This window comes from Trachypithecus francoisi, unplaced genomic scaffold (assembly GCF_009764315.1).
Source record: "Trachypithecus francoisi isolate TF-2019V2 unplaced genomic scaffold, Tfra_2.0 Lachesis_group7, whole genome shotgun sequence".
In the NCBI taxonomy this organism is placed as follows: domain Eukaryota; kingdom Metazoa; phylum Chordata; class Mammalia; order Primates; family Cercopithecidae; genus Trachypithecus; species Trachypithecus francoisi.
This window is the reverse complement of record NW_022681472.1, coordinates 29,599,636-29,616,777: the sequence shown is the minus strand read 5'-3', so window position 1 is coordinate 29,616,777 and position 17,142 is coordinate 29,599,636. Positions and strand designations below refer to the sequence as shown.

The window sequence follows — 17,142 nt, the reverse complement described above, 5'->3', positions numbered from 1 at the left end:
TCTATTCTGTGTCAATAGTACGGTTTTATTTCTATAACTTTTTAAAAACGCCTTTATATCTGATAGAGAAATCCCCACCCCCTGCTTCTTTTTGAGAATGTCTTGGCTAGAAGTTCTTAGAATCTGTTTGTTAAGTTCCACACAATAATGTTGGGATATTGATTAGAACAGCATTAAATTCATAATTTAATTTATGGAGAATTCATATCTTTCTATCAAGCATTTGCTTCCATAAATATGTTAGATTTCTTCATTTCTTCAGCTCTTCTTTCATATCCTTTGTGATAGTTAATTTTATGTACCAATTTGCCTGGGCCACAGGATGCCCAAATATCTGAGTAAACACTATTGCTGGGTGTGTCTATGAGGCTGTTCCCAGGAGAGGTTAGTATTCGAATTGGTGGACTGAGTAAAGATGATGACCTTCCCCAATGTGGGCGGACATCATTCAATCTATGGAAGGCCTAAATAGAACAAGAAGGTGGAGGAAGTTTGGATTAATCCTCTCTCTGCTTGACTGCTTGAGCTGAAACATCAGTTCCCCACCCTTGGCGCTCCTGGTTCTCAGATCTTGAACTATGTCACTGCCTTTTCCTAGGTTTCCATCTTGCAGACAGCAAACTGTGGGACTTCTCATTCTGTATAACCGCATAAGCCAATATCTTATAATAAATCTCTTTCAGCCAGGCACGCTGGCTCACGCCTGTAATCCCAGCACTTTGGGAGGCTGAGGCAGGTGGATCTCCTGAGGTCAGAAGTTGAAGACCAGCCTGGTCAACATGATGAAACCCCATCTCTACTTAAAATACAAGAATTAGCCGGGTGTCATGGCACATGCTTTTAATCCCAGCTACTCTGGAGGCTGAGGCAGGATAATCATTTGAGACCAGGAGGTAGAGTTTGCAGTGAGCCAAGATCATGCCACTGCACTCCAGCTCGGGCAACAAAGCAAGACTCTGTCTCAAAAAAAAAAAAAAAAGTCTTTCTAGATAGATAGATGGGTATAGATATATCAGTATCCTTTTGCTTCTGTTTCTCTGGAGAACCCTGACTAATATATTCTCTAGTAAACTTAAATTTTTCTCCATAAAGGTTTTGCAATGGATGATATTTTCAAAAGCTGAAGTTCATGAGTAGCAGAGAGTTTAGGCTTAAGGTAGAAATTAAAGTTATAATCCAGAAGCTTCCTCTGGATCAGCTTAATATAATTAAAACTATCATGAAAAAAATAAAATGGAAATTCATTTTAATGGATTTAATGGGAATGTGTTCAGCATAATCTGTGTTGTAATATTTTAGTTTTTGGTTTTTTTTTTTTTTTTCACTCTTACAAGGGATCAAAAGAAAGGCTGTCCTAGCGTTTCTTGGAACATCTACCTAATTTGCTAGAGTCATAGGAGTCTCCCAGGCATATTTGTTCAAGCCTAGACCTGGGGAAGTATCCTCTTCAAACAGGACTACTAACTGTCCTTAGGCTCACGAAGTATTGATGGCCTAAGAAGGTAATCATGGCAGGCTGGATCCCAGAAAGTGAATGCATGTTTTCACCTCTAGCTGGAGCCCTTTTCTACTCCACAGATGTTCACTGCCCTTTTCCATGCCTTCCATTCCACATATTTATACTGAAGCATAACTTATGCTAACACCTCATCCCCTGGATTACTTTAACAGAGAATAAAACAGAGAATAAAACGTAAAAGGAAATTAAGCTATTAGAGTAAAATTGCACGTGTGAGCCTGGCCACCCCATCGCCATTTAATGAGTTCAGACCACTAAAATCAAAACTGATCCGTATCAATGACCTAAAGAAAGCCTTAGCAGGATGAGAGAAACCTAAGTGGGAGTGTGAAGATATGCCCAAACAACCATGATTTCTGTGTGGCAGGGGACAGTGAAATTGGGCCTATTCCAGAGCTCCTCAGAAATGTCAGTCACCTATATGAGACATTGCTCTGTTTGAAGAGCTTCTGAGGGCTTTCTTAGAATAAGGGAGTCAGCATATTCTTTTTCTAAAAGTGAGACAATAATCAAATTTAAATGACCTTCCAATTACCTCCTGAGAAGGATTATCCAATACAAGTTAAGGTAACATTTATAAAAACATTATGATATTTTGTATTTGTAATCTCTATATGTTTGCCATTTGTGTTAAAGTGTCATAATCCCCAGAGTAATCAACGGTAAAATCCCAAAAGTTTTAAAAGCCTGCAGGCTTCTTTTGAGGCCATCAAAGGTAGGAGAGCTTCCCAACATAGCCTTAGAAAATGGGGACTGCTGAGGAGATATGCATGTTCAATTCTTTAGTGTTGCAAGGGGAAAGGTGCGCTATGTGAAATCACTGTCTGTATGAAGAGTGTGATTTAATCTTCAAGAAGCTGAAACTACATGATGTATTTTCCAAGATAGCCTTTCTGCATACAAACTCTCTCCTTCTGATCTCTGCCATTTTTGTTAGCTAGGAGTCTGTGCTTGGGGCAAATGGAAGTGATGATGATGCTACTATATAACGCTAATGCTTGTATAATAACTTAGTTGTCTTTCACTGCCATAACAAGTTACCACAAAACCAGCAGCTTAAAACAACACAGACTTATTACCTCGCAGTTCTATGGGTCAGAAATCCAGTGAGCTCAACTAGTTCCACACTCAGAGTCTTACAAGGACAAAATCGGCCGGGCGCGGTGGCTCAAGCCTGTAATCCTAGCACTTTGGGAGGCCGAGACGGGCGGATCACGAGGTCAGGAGATCGAGACCATCCTGACTAACACGGTGAAACCCCGTCTCTACTAAAAACTACAAAAAAACTAGCCGGGCGAGGTGGCGGCGCCTGTAGTCCCAGCTACTCGGGAGGCTGAGGCAGGAGAATGGCGTGAACCCGGGAGGCGGAGCTTGCAGTGAGCTGAGATCCGGCCACAGCACTCCAGCCTGGGTGACAGCGCGAGACTCCGTCTCAAAAAAAAAAAAAAAAAAGGACAAAATCAAGTTGTCCACAAGCCTGTACACTTCTCTGGAAGCCTTAGGGGGAAAATCCACTTCCAAACTTATTCAGGCCCCTGTTTCCTCACTGACTGCCAGCCAGTGTTGCCTTTAGCTCCTAGGGGACTGTCTCCAGTTCTCCTCCTCACACACAACAAGCAAGACTTTTGTCATCATGAAAAGTCTAAATATTAAACAGGTTCTTGAACTGGTGGCTCATATATAACTGCTCATTCAACTTTCCCACCTGTCTCATCCCCAGTAGCTTTTCCAGAACTGCTTCCTTCACCATGAAGCTCCCTGAGTTTTCTCAATTCAAACTTGGGCTTTTTAAGCATGTTTACTTTTCTAATGAAGACCTTATGGACAGGGTAACTAGACTGGCAAGGCTTTCTATGTATTTGTAGTGCTGTCTTAAATCAATTTATTGATTGTCTCTTTTAAGACATCTGTCTGCACCTCTGGGATCATGATTTCCATCATCTCCTTCCAGATTTGTCAGACCTGTTGGTGCTGAGCATAAACATAATGCAAACCAATTGCTGGGTCACACAGAACAAATGAAGCAAGTAACCACAGGTAGCCTGAACATCAACATGAGCTTCAGTCATGAACTACCATGGAACACATTTTGTTATGGATAAGATTCATGCCATGAAAGCTGGGCAGGTGGATTTTACCCTGAACATTCTCAGTAATTAGTCTGAATTTTCTGAATGCAGCTTCATCATTCTCCACCTCAGCAAGGCTTACCTCAATATCACAACTCTTGAGGCCAGCAGATGAGTTTTGGCTCCTTGTGTCCCTGGGACTAGTGTTCTACCAATATTTCTTACATTGAACATAGCTGGTACTTTCACATTGTACCAATTTTCTTAGAAAATGTTATCAACCACTTTCTTCTTGGCTTCTTTTTTGTTGCTTTTGGTAAAGCACTAATTCTTGCCAACCACCATCATGCTGCTCAGAGAGCCGAAAGGGGCCAGTCCTTGCAGATGGCCACGTGGCCTCCTATATCTTAGGGCCGGCAGTGCTGCTGTAAAAGCTTCTCATACTTGGGATCTGACTTCTCTTTCTGCTCCATCACTTTTGCTGCCAGCCAGCAAAAGTCTTCTCCTCCTAAGGGATCATGTGATTAGATTGTGCCACCTGGATGATCGATGTCTTAAGGCCTATGACCTTGATTTTAATTGCAAAGTCCCTTTTGCTGTGTAACATAACATATTCACAACTCAAGGCTTAGGATGTGGGTATCTTTGAGGGACCATTCTGTCTACTATGCATAGTGTGTCTTGCGTTTGTGCCACATGTCCTGGATGCACTACATACAGCAATTGATTTAAACTTCACCAAAACCTTATGACTGACACTTTGAATATCATAACCATCTTACAGATAGGGACCAAGGAAAAAAGCTTAAAAAACTTGCCCAAGGTCATGCAATTTTTAACTAGCACTAGTGAGCTTCAAATGCAGAGGGACAAAGGGAGACCCCGTCTCAAAAAATAAATAAATAAATAAATACCATACAGTCTTTTCCATCTGTGTATAAACAGGACATAAAAATTCAGCCAGCCATAGTATCTGTGCCCTTAAGAATGATGCATGATGGCCGGGTATGGTGGCTCACACTTGTAATCCCAGCACTTTGGGAGGCTAAGGCGAGCAGAGTGCTTGAGCCCAGGAGTTTGAGACCAACCTGGGCAACATGGCAAAACTCTATCTCTACACAAAGTAGAAAAATTAGCCAGGCATGGTGGTGCTGGCCTGTAGTGCCAGCTACTCGGGAGGCTGAGGTGGGAGGATCACCTGGGCCTGGGGAGGTCAAGGCTGCAGTAGGTCATAATCAGGCCACTGCACTCCAGCCTAGGCAACAGAATGAGACCCTGCATAAAACACTTTTTATAAATAGAGTGGTACATGATTTTTTATAGTCCCAAGTTTAGAGACCAGCTTGGGCAACATAGAAAAAAATTTTTTTTTAACTAGGTGGGCATGGTGGCACATGCCTGTGGTCCTAGCTACTCAAGAGGCTGAGGTAGGAGGATTACTTGAGCCCAGGAGGTTGAGGCTGTGGTAAGCCATGATCGCATCATTGCACTTCAGCCTAGGTGACAGAGTGAAACCCCATCTCAAATAAAAAGGAAGGAAGGAGGGAGGGAGGGAGGGAAGGAGGGAGGAGGGAGGGAGGGAGGGAGGGAGAGAAGAAAGAAAGAAAGAAAGAGAAAGAAAGAAAGAAAAGAAAAGAAAATAGAATAAAATGAGGAATCTGTGTTCCAGGTGACATCACTGAGTCACTGAATCAGACCAACCCTGAAGCCTGCCCTACCACTTGCATTAGATAATAAGTCTCCTTAGTCCATTTTCTGCTACTATAACTGGGTAATTTATTTAAAAAGAAGTTGTCCAAGCACGGTTGCTCATGCCTGTAATCTCAGTACTTTTGAAGGCTTGAGGTGGGAGGACTGCTTAAGCCCAGGAGTTAGAGACCAGCCTGACCAATTTGGTGAGACCCCATTTCTACAAAATATCTTGTAAATAGTTGGGCACTGTGGCATACACCTGTGGTCCCAGTTACTCAGGAGCCTGAGATGGGAGAATCACTTGAGCCCAGAATGTTGAGGCTGCAGAAAGCCATGTTCACAGCACTGCACTCTAGCCTGGATGACAGAACAAGACCTTGTCTAAATAAATAAATAACAAGTGTATTTAGCTCACAATTCTGGAGAGTCCAAAGTCACAATTCTGAAGTCCAAAAGCACAGTACCAGCATCTGGTGAGGGCCTTCTTGCCGCATCATAAAATGGTGGAAGACATCACATGGCAAGAGGGAAAGTCCATGCATGTCAAGTCAGATCTCTCTTCCTCTTATAAAGCCACCAGTCTCATCATGGGGGTCCTACCCTGACAGCCTTATCTAATTCTATACTCCTCCCAAAAGGCTTACCTCCCATCAACCTATGAATTTTGAGATTAACTTTCCAACACATGAAATTTGGCAGACGCATTCAAATCATAGCATTAGTTAAGTCCGTTTGAGTTGGGGTTTGTGTTGCTTACAACTAAACACATCCTAATACAGAAAGGAAAGGGTATTCATTCTAGGTAAGAAAAGCAGTGAGAGTAAAGGTAGAGAGTAATGAAACAGCGTGACCCCTAGAGGAGCTGTGGATGATTCAGTATGTGGAGCACAAACGCTGCAAGGAATGATGCTGAAGTTGCAGGCAGAAGTCAGTATGTGGAGCTAAACATGCTAAATCACACTGATTTTATTCTATAGGGAGTGGGGGAAGATGGGAATTTAGAAGGCAGGGCTTCAGTGCAATGACTTGCTTCAATTTTTATTTTTAGACAGATCACTGAAGGATTAGAAATGGGTGAGAAATGACTGAGATATGGGTTAGATCAGAAAAGAAATTGTGAAACTCTAAAAGACATTGAGAGCAGGAATAAAGAAAGGGGACAAATATAAGAGACAGAGATTTCAGGAGGCTAAATCCACATGGCGAAGTCATGTATCCAAAGTGAGGAGTGGAGTAGAGGAGGAGTCAGGGCTCATGCCCACCTGCCTAGCTTGGGTTCCTGGCAGTCTGTGGCATCACTTGCTGAAATAGGGACTACAGATGGAGTTCCATTTTTGACATGTGGAGTTTCAGGGGCCGTGGAATGTGCAAGGGTTGCTTGGCAGGTACAATAATGTCCCACATGGTACTGTTAAACTTTTAAAATCAATTGCCAACATTTTATGATTAAATTTTCACATAAAAATGTAATTTACCCTTCTCTTGAAAAATCAGAAGATGTGACAGCATTGGTTCAGTATTCCCACATGGCAAATTTAAATGCTGCGTGTGTTCTTCTATTCACCACAATCATCCCTCCTTACTACCCAGCTATTATCCATCCTACTCTATCTGGTCCCCTTAGATCTGAATTTGCACTACCTCTGATGTATGCGATTGATGTGCTAGAACTAAGCATCATCCCCTGAATCAAGTTCCCATCACCCACATATACCTTACTTCCTAGGTGCATTTCTAGAAGCATGTGGAGCTCCTGCCACCAGCCTACCAACACCAAAATCTCTGGTCACCATGCCACCAACAGGCCACAGTTCCCTTCTTCTATAGTTAGGCTTGCTGCTACAACTGTGTCCCAAAAGGAGTCTCCAGTTTCCAGGTCTCTCATGCCTTTAATATCTGAGCCTTAATCTCATATTTTTCTCTTCTTCTGTCTATTTTTCATCTTCCTACTTCTAATAAAAGAAGAGTAGGTCTATATTAGATGAGGAAAGGAAGAGTCAGAAACAGAGCAGCCTGCACAAGGCCAACCGGGCTAAACTGGGGGTAGCTAAAGGTTGCAGCCCTTCCAAGTATCTGTGTGCACACAGGGTTGCCTGGCACCCTAACTGAAACTGTGACGGAGGCAGTTATGTCACACTTCTACTTTCTTTTCTTAGCCCCTGTTGTCTAGCACTCCCACCAGCCCCTGTGGGCCTCCCACACGCACACTCAAGGCACGTGCTCACATACACAGTCCCCTCCTACTGGCAAAAACCTTCCATCCACCAAAACCTCCTTCCCTTCTCCAAAATAACCTCTTCTCTCCCCAACAATATTGCCAAGTATTTTTCTTTTTCTTTTATTTTTCCTTTCCTTTTTCTTGTTTTACACCTTCAGCTGCACTACACATCTGTAGGAATAAATTTTACTTATACAGCTGCACTAAACATGTATAGGAATACATTTTACTCATACAGGGGTTGAACTTGAAAATTCAATAATTTGAATTAAGGAGTGAAATTGAACCCCACTGTCCTAGTATGTATGAACTGCTATAATAGGATACCATAGACTGGGTGACTCAAGCAACAAACATTTATTTCTTCCAGTTCTGGAGCTAGGAAATCCAAGATCAAGGCACCAGCAAATTCGATGTCTGTTGAAGGCCGACTACCTCGTTCATAGGCAGCCAACTTTTCACTGTGTCCTCATATGATGGAAAGGGAAGGGCATTCTCTGAGGTCTCTTTTGTAAGGCGCTAATCCCATTCATAAAGGCTCCACCCTCGCGACTTCATTACCTCCCCCACGGCCCTGCCACCTAATATCCTCACAGTGGGGATTAGGATTGCAGCACAGGAATTTTGGGGAAGCCACACGAATGAATTTGGGGGTATATTCAGTCCATGGTACCTGCTAAAAATTTCAGCATCATGAGAGAGAAGCATGAATTATGAAGATAATTACTAAGAAGTATATATGGATTGGAGGACCTACCTACAGTCAAATGCATTCCTGAGCAGCCACTGAACAATTTAAGAAGCTACTCTCAGTCTTTTATCTCATGCCCAAGTTACACCAAGAGCAAAACAACTGAATTCTCGAGCACTAATCCTTGGTTATCTGCACACCAAAGCCTGCTGTGTACTTTTTGCCTGAAAGCATGTTGTTCTCATTAGCAGTTATATCCAGATCAGGCCGACTTATGAACACTAAGGAAACAGAAGCTCTTCATTTCTCTTGCTTTGAATTACTGCTTCCTCTCTTGGCTCTGAGAATTATAAATGAATGTTATACAAGAAAATGCGTCTTCTGCCCATTGGCCACATTTGTGCTTATGTTTAGAACAACCCCATCTTCTTTCCTCTATTTCCAATAGTATCTTATGAGTCTTAGATAATTTTTTTTTTTTTTTTTGAGACAGAGTCTTACTCTGTCGCTCAGGCTGGAGTGCAGTGGCATGATCTCGGCTCACTGCAACCTCCACCTCCTGGGTTCAAGCGATTCTCCTGCCTCAGCCTCCTGAGTAGGTGGGGTTACAGACATGTGCCATCATGCCTGGCTAATTTTCGCATTTTTAGTAGAGACAGGGTTTCACCATGTTGGTCAGGCTGGTCTCGAACTCCTGACCTTGTGATCCACCTGCCTCGGCCTCCCAAAGTACTGGGATTACAGGCATGAGCCCCCGTGTCCAGCTGAGTCTTAGATAACTTTTAAAAGAGCATTGCTAACAGGATTGGTGGTGGTAATTATGTTTTGGTGATGGTAATAGTGCTATAATTTCCTTTAATTAGCAACAATATGAAAACAACATTAAAGAAGACATGTTAAAATAACAATAATAAAATTGAAAGCCCCCCACCTTCACACATTTTTCATATAGCTTCATTAAGAGTGTCCATATTAAATATATTATTTTATATTCCTATTTTTACAATATGATAATGATAAGCAAAACATCTGTACCTGGTGACGGATGGTGGAGTGGGCAGGTGGGTGTATGTTATGGGTGAGGTGGCCATCATTCACACCAAGTCTTTTTTAAAATATTTTAATTCATACTTAATTTATTGTAACTTTTTTTTTTAATTGAGACACAGTCTGGCTCTGTCACCCAGGCTGAAGTTCAGTGGCGCTATCTCAGCTCACAGCAACCTCTGCCTCCAGTGTTCAAGCGATTCTCCTGCCTCAGCCTCCTGAGTAGCTGGGATTACAGGTACCCACCACCATGCCCACCTAATTTTTGTATTTTTAGTGGAGATGGGGTTTCACCATGTTAGCCAGGCTGGTCTCCAGCTCCTGATCTCAGGTAATCCGTCCGTCTCGGCCTCCCAAAGTGCTGGGATTACAGGTGTGAACCACCACGCCTGGTCATACTTAATTTATTTAATTGCATTTATTTATTTATTTATTTTTAGGGATGGAGTCTTACTCTGTTGCCCAGGCTGGAGTTCAGTGATACAATCATAGCTCACTGCAGTCTCAAATTCCTGGGCTCAAGCCACCCTCCTGCCTCAGCCAGCAGAGTAGCTGGGACTACAGATGTACACCACAATGCCGGGCTCCACCAAGTCTAAACTAAGCTTATTAATTGATCAATACAATATTAATCTCTATTGACTGCTAAAACTCATGGATATTGCATTAATTAGCAACTTAAAATACCATCCTTCTAGATTCTAAACAGAGAATATAACATTTAACTCTTTGCTTCCCAACTCTCATGGAAAGCTGAGGTTTGAGAAACAGCACTCATGTAGAATTGCACGAATGCCCTAATTCAAGTATCTATTTCACTCCACAGCAAGCAAGTCCCTGGGTGTGCTGGCTAACTTGGCCCTTTTGTTTGTTTGCTTTTTTCTTTTTGAACTTTTTTTTTCCTTTGGCCCTTATTTTTTGACTGCAATCAGCCGTGTCAAGCTCTTCATGTACCTCAGGTGATGTTATCATGTATCTTCATGTACCTCAGGTGATGCTATCAGAATTGACATGCTATCATGTCAAATCTCAAAATGAGAAGTATAAATAAAGATGTGAAAATGTGTATCACCTGAAAACTCACCAAAGAAATGTAAGCAATAGTGAGATGACTTTCTTTGTTTACCAGATTAGCAGTGATTTATTTTTAATTGATAATGAATACATTGCTAGGCAATCACAAGTGGTGTGGTCTGGCTGGAGTGTCAAGCATGACAGGGATAGCAAGAGGTAGGGACCTGATTCATTCATGCATGTATTCAACAAATGTTTATTAAGATCCCACTGTGTGCCAGGCACTGGAATAGATGGTAAAGATACAATGGTGAGCAAAAACACATACGGTTCCTGCTCTTGTGGAGATACAGTCTAGTGGGGTAAGATAGCTATTAATCAATAATCACACTAATTAATCTAAGTTGGGCGTTCTGCTCCAGGGACCACTAGGTGTCCTCATATCCACTCACTTTATCTACAATAACAGAGTTCCAGGTACACAGCTATGCACAAGGCAGCTAAAATAAAGGCTACTTTTCTGAGCCTCCCTTACAAGTGTAGCCCTCCCTTCTGAGTGTAGCCACGTGACCAAGTTCGTTCATTCGTTCATTCTCTTTCTTTCTCCTTTTCTTTTTCTTTTCCTTCCTTCCTTCCTCTTCCTTCCTCTCTCTCTCTCTCTCTCCTCTCTCTCTCTCTCTCTCTCTCTCTCTCTCTTTCCTTCACACAGACCACTTCACGAATTTGCATGTCATCCTTGCACTGGGGCCTTAGCTAATCTCTGTATGGTTCCAATTTTAGTATATGTGCTACAGAAGCAAGCACATGACCAAGTTCTGATCAGTAAAAGGTGAGTAAAGTAATGAGTGCAATTCCTGAGTCATGCTTTTATAAAGAGCAGCTGTTTCCTTCCTTTTCTCTTTCTTCCTTCCACTGGCTGGAATGTGGATGTGGCAGAGCATCACCCAAAGCATGCTAGGGAGCCCAACAAGGCAGAAGCATCCTGGGTTCCCAACATCGGAGCCTCCAGACAAGTCCTGGGCTGCTTAGGCCCACACCAGATTTACAAAAATTACCTGGGCACAAAAACTACCTGGGCATGGTGGCAGATGCCTGTAATCCCAGCTACTCTGGAGGCTGAGACAGGAGAATTGCTTGAACCTGAGAGGAGGAGGTTTCAGTGAGCCAAGACTGCGCCACTGTACTCCAGCCTAGGCGACAAGAGCAAAACTCTGTCTCAAAAAAAAAAAAAAAAAAGGACTAAACAAAGGCCACTGTGGCTTAGAGCCTAGAGTAAGAATGTATTAAAATAATGGTGGTAGCTGATGCCAGGCTCCAAGGACTTGAAGGCCATATCAGAGATGTGAGTCTTCATTCTAAGACCAGGTGGGCTTGAGTCCAAGGAGTTCGAGACCAGCCTGAGCAACATAGGAAGACCCTCACCCAAAAGAAAAGTTAGCTGTGTGGTGGTATGTACCTGTGGTCCCAAATACTCAGGAGGCTGAAGTGGGAGGATTGTTTGAGCCAAGAAAGTCAAAGCTGCAGTAAGCTGTGAGCTGTGATTATGCCACGGCACTCCAGCCGGGGGAGACAGAATGAGATCCTGTCTCATTAAAAAGAAAAAAAAAAAGCAGTGGGAAACTGTTAAAATATTTTAAGCAGGGTAATGATATTATCAGATTTGTGTTTCAGATACATTGCTCTAGTTGGGATTACGGTTAGGATTATGGTTTGGATAATACCGCAGCAGTCTAGAAAGAAATTCACAACCACGTGAGGAGGTAAGTATTATTAACTGTGTTTTAGAGATGTGAAAACTCTGGCTTTAGGCACACAATTAGTGGCTGAGCCAGGACACAAAGCCAGGTTAGAGGGTGTTCTACCAGTATTGCCATAATTTATTTACCAGTCCCCTGGCATTGCACTGGGGTAGCAGAATAGCTTTTCTCTTGTATCTTGTGCACAAAGATTGTATTACTGGGCACGATGCTTTACCCAACTTTCAAAGTAGACAGCCAACTTGACCTGCTAAGATATTCTTCCTCCTGTACCCTGATTCTGGTGGAGAAATGCTCCTGAACCCTCTGCCTCCACGCTTACCCATAAGTTGTGGGGACAGAAGCACAGTGTGAGAAACAGACTCCACCACACCTTCCTGGCTGTGCAAAGAAGTCAGATGATGTTTGAGTCTGTGCTATTGTGCCAGAAAGTGTATTAAGGAAGAAATAGTCCCTCTAGTGCAGAAGACAGGCTCTTCCATGAATTCAGGACCAAATCTTTTCATATAGAAAATCCATGTAGAATGAATGGGTCAGGGCCGGGAGCTGTGGCTCACACCTGTAATCCCAGCGCTTTGGGAGGCTGAGGCGGGCAGATCACTTGAGACCAGCCTGGCCAACATGGTGAAACCCCGTCTCAACTAAAAATACAAAAATTACCTGGGTGTGGTGGTGTGCGCCTGTAATCCCAGATACTCAGGAGGCTGAGGCAGGAGAATGGCTTGAACCCAGGAAATGGAGGTTGCAATGAGCCAAGATCGTGCCCCTGCACTCCAGCCTGGGTGACAGAGTGAGACTCGGTCTCAAAAAAAAAAAAAAAAAAAGAATGAGAATGAGAATGGGTGGGTCAGTAAAAATGTTCACTTCCCCCAAAAAGCCATAAGAGATAAGTTCTAATTTAGAAAAACACGCATATAGGAAAGAGAAGGGGGATTGCTGGAAGAGAAGGTGAAGGATTATAAAGATCGATCATAGTTTACCCTTCACAATTAGCAGAGGGTGTGTTATTTAAGAATAGCCTTTGTTTCTTAGTATAGCTCTCAGTCTTTGTTATTGATCATATGCCACCAAAAAACAAGTTCAGAATGGCTTTGTGTTTATTGTTAATATCAGAAAATGTTCATGTATCCTGTCTGGGGTTTTCTTGTGTGGGGGGTGTGCATATTTATATTCTGTTTTGAAAAAAGCACAGAAGAGTACTTTTGGTATGCAGAATTTTCTTCTTCAACTTACACTGCCTTACTAACTTGAAAAATGTGTTCCTAATAAATAGCAAGATTTTTGGTGGGTATGCTGTTAAAGTTTTGCTATCCACATTCAGTAACCATTAAATTACCAGTTCTGGGAGTTGTCAAATATTGACTGAGAAGGTGTTGCAAAGGTCTTTGTGAACACTTGACTGTCAGATTCTTGGTCACTTAGTTGTTCTGGGCATCTTCTTTTTTTTTTTTTTTTTTCAGGAGTCTCACTGTGTCACCCAGGCCTGAGTGCAGTAGCACAATCTCAGCTCACTGCAACCTCCGCCTCCCGGATTTAAGTGATTCTTGTGCCTCAGCCTCCCAAGTAGCTGGGACTACAGGTGCATGCTACCATACCCAACTAATTTTTGTATTTTTAGTAGAGACGGGGTTTCACTGTGTTGTCCAGGCTTGTCTCAAACTCCTGACCTCAGGTGATCCACCTGCCTTGACCTCTGAAAGTGCTGGGATTTCAGGCACGAGCCACTGTGCCCAGCCTAGTTCTGGACATCTTCCATTCACCCCTCCAGATGCTCTCTACCCTTCTCCACTGTCCTCTGTGCTCTGGGAAGCTGACCCGTATAGACTAGATCAGCTGGCTCCCTTGTCTTCTGGTTCCAGTGGGTCCAGCAATGGGGAGCCCAGCAGGAGATCTGAGGGTGTAACAGTGCGATCCCTCCCCGTAGGGTTACTTCCAGCTGGTTAGTTACATAAAGGAGGTGAAGGGGGGTAGTCTTCACCTTTTGCTACTCTCAGACAGGCCCCCTCTGTCTCCTGGTTCTCCCACCCTTGACCCTTTAGATTCGAGCAATAATGGGGCCTCACTCTACTACTAACACTGGGGGACTGCACTATTCATGTTTTCCTACACCTTGTCCACAGCTCTGTAAATATTCCCTTTATTAAACTCTCCTTAAGTAACCCCAGTTTAACTGTGTCTTCTGTTTTCTTCAAGGACTCTGACTGACACAGTAATAATACCTTACAGCTGAAAGCTTTTACAGTGTCTCGTTAATGTATTCAGACTTGGATAACATTTTTTGGATTTTTTAAACAGTAGACCTAGAACCTTAAAATGCATCAGAGTTTGAGTCCTAAATCTGTTTGCTGTCAAGTAGAACTGAACAGTGCCTTTGTTTTTGTCATTGGCATTTATTGTAGCCTTTGTGTTTTTATTTTCATCTGTTGTTCCCTGTATGGTTTTTATATTTATGTCATGTTAAGGCATGAAACAGCTTTTTCCCATTGATTATTGCTTGTTTCATTTTTTATCCTCTCTAATACCTGGACTGACAAGCCTGTGAATGCCCTGAAGACAGGGACCAAGTGTTTTTCTGTTTGTATCCTCTGCATGAAGCACAGGACAGGCATTTTGAATGAATGGAGAATATCATCTATTCTGGATTTCAGTTATTAGGGAGCAAAGATTATCAGACAGTGCTCTGCCCACCTGGGCACCACCCAGTCATGCTCTGAAGCCCCAGCAATGGCTGACAGGAATTTTATACATTCCCACAGCTTAACCACAGAGGTTGTATAATGTGAGCCAAAAATCAAAGATGAACCCAAACCTACTTTCCATTTCGAAGTAAAGTTTCGTTCATAGAGAATAAGGGATTCATAGGAATGTAAAAGAAATCCTTCAACTTGACAACCCACTGACAAGGCAGCTAAAATGTAGGAGACAGAAACCATTTTTCTTTTTTGCATTGAAAGTAGGTTAATGTGGTTAATTCATGAATGTTTAAATGGGATAATTTGCTCAGAGAAAAAAAATTCTTCATCTTTGAATTTTTGAAGGAGAAAAGAATGAAAAGGTAATGTGAGTCTGTGAGCCCTTCAGCTTCCAAAGGTCCCTCACCACCATCTCCATTTGCTTTGCCCTCTTCCCATGCTCTGATCAGCTCTAATTTTTTTCTCACTCTGCCAACATCTTGATGTTTATCTAATTTTTGACTCACATTATACAGCCTCTCTGGCTAAGTTGTAAGAACATATTACATACATTGGGATGGGTACAGTGACTCACAGCTATAATCCCAGCTTTGGGAGGCCAAGGCAGAAGGATTGCCTGAGCTCAGGAATTCAAGACCAGCCTGGGCAACTTATCAAGACCCCATTTCTACAAAATAATTTTTTTTAAATTAGCTGTACATGGTGGTGCATGCCTGTAGTCTCAGCTACTTAGGAGGCTAAGGCAGAAGAATTGCTTGAGCCTAGGAGTTGGAGGTTACAGTGAGATATAATTGTGCTACTGCACTCCAGCCTGGGTGACAGTGAGATCTTATAAAAAAAAAGAAAAAGAAATAAATTTTTCTTAATGTACAAAAGAAAATAACATACATGTTTCCACCTTGCTTACTAAGTGTTATTTACCTTTCTCATGTTTGCTCTGGCACTGGCCATTGTTTTAAACTTTACAATGCTGCTCTGGCTTGGTGGCTTATGCTTACAATCCCAGCACTTTAGGAGGCTGAGGTAGGAGGATCCCTTTAGCCCACGAGTGTGAGACCAGCCTGGACAACCTCCCAACTACTTGGAGGGCTGAGACAGGAAGATCACTTGAGCCTGGGAGGTCGAGGCTGCAGTGAGCCATGATGGCACCATTGCATTTCAGCCTAGGCAACAGCCAGACCATGTCTCAAAGATAAAAATGAAACAATATTAAGATGCTAAAACTTTCATTTTTAATTTTACATGCCTAAGTGTCCTCTTTTAGTTAATTAGGCATTCATCAATTTTTATCATCTATGAATGATGATGAAAGAGTTCATTTATATCATTAATTTTTTTAAGTTAATTTATATTAAGATCTTCATAGTATTGTTTATATTTTCAACCAGTGTGTGTAATCCAAGTATCCAACAATAAGCAGATATGCCAACTGAAGCAGATAAGGCCAATTAAAAAATGACAAATATACATGTGTCAACCTCCTTGGCAACTAATATGAGCAAATTCCAGTCAACCTCAACCTGGAAAAAGTGTTGGGATTACAGGCGTGAGCCTCCGTGCCCAGCCCCAGTCTCAAATTCTGTTAGTTTGACTAGAAAAGTACGCAGTAATGCATGCATGCCTTTGTTGTTTTTAATTAACTTAAATATGTTTAGTTTTAGCTAATTTATTGGGGGAAGCCGCTCCCAATATTTCAATGTAGGTTCTTTCTATTTTCCATAAGTGTCGGCCAACTTATTCTAACTATTTTGTTTATTATACTGAAACAGTTTGTGCCTTCAATGTCTTGTCTCAGCACCTAGGTAATCTTTTGCCCACAATCCTATTTGGCCAGCTGAGAAATAAAGAGAAAGAGTACAAAGAGAGGAATTTTACAGCTGGGCCTCCAGGGGTGACATCACATATCAGCAGGACCGTGATGCCCACCTGAGCTGCAAAACCAGCAAGTTTTCTTAAGGATTTCAAAAAAGGAGGAGGTGCAAGAACAGGGAGTAGGTCACAAGATCACATGCTTCAAAGGGCAAAAGGGAGAACAAAGATCACATGCTTCTGAGGAAACACGACAAAAGGCAAAACAGAACTACTGATAAGGGTCTATGTTCAGCTGTGCACATATTGTCTTAATAAACATCTTAAACAACAGAAAACAGGGTTCAAGAGCAAAAACCTGTCTGACCTCATATTTACCAGGGCAGAGTTTTTTCCCCACCCTAATAAGTCTGAGGCTACTGCAGGAGACCAGGGCGTATTTCAGTCCTTATCTCAATCGCATAAGACAGGCACTCCCAGAGAAGCCGTTTATAGACCTCCCCCCAGGAATGCATTCCTTTCCCAGGGTCTTAATTATTAACATTCCTTACTAGGAAAACAATTTAGTGGTATCTTCCCTACTTGCACATCCATTTGTAGGCTCTCTGCAAGAAGAAAAATATGGCTTTATTC

General features: G+C 42.3%; 1 non-coding gene across 1 annotated transcript; it reads right to left on the bottom strand.

Annotated features, from left to right (window-relative positions):
* Positions 1-10,949: 10,949 nt before the first annotated feature.
* On the bottom strand, positions 10,950-11,054 carry LOC117079766. The gene has a single exon (XR_004435607.1). It is a non-coding gene; the product is annotated as a U6 spliceosomal RNA (small nuclear RNA).
* Between the last annotated feature and the right edge of the window lie 6,088 nt (positions 11,055-17,142).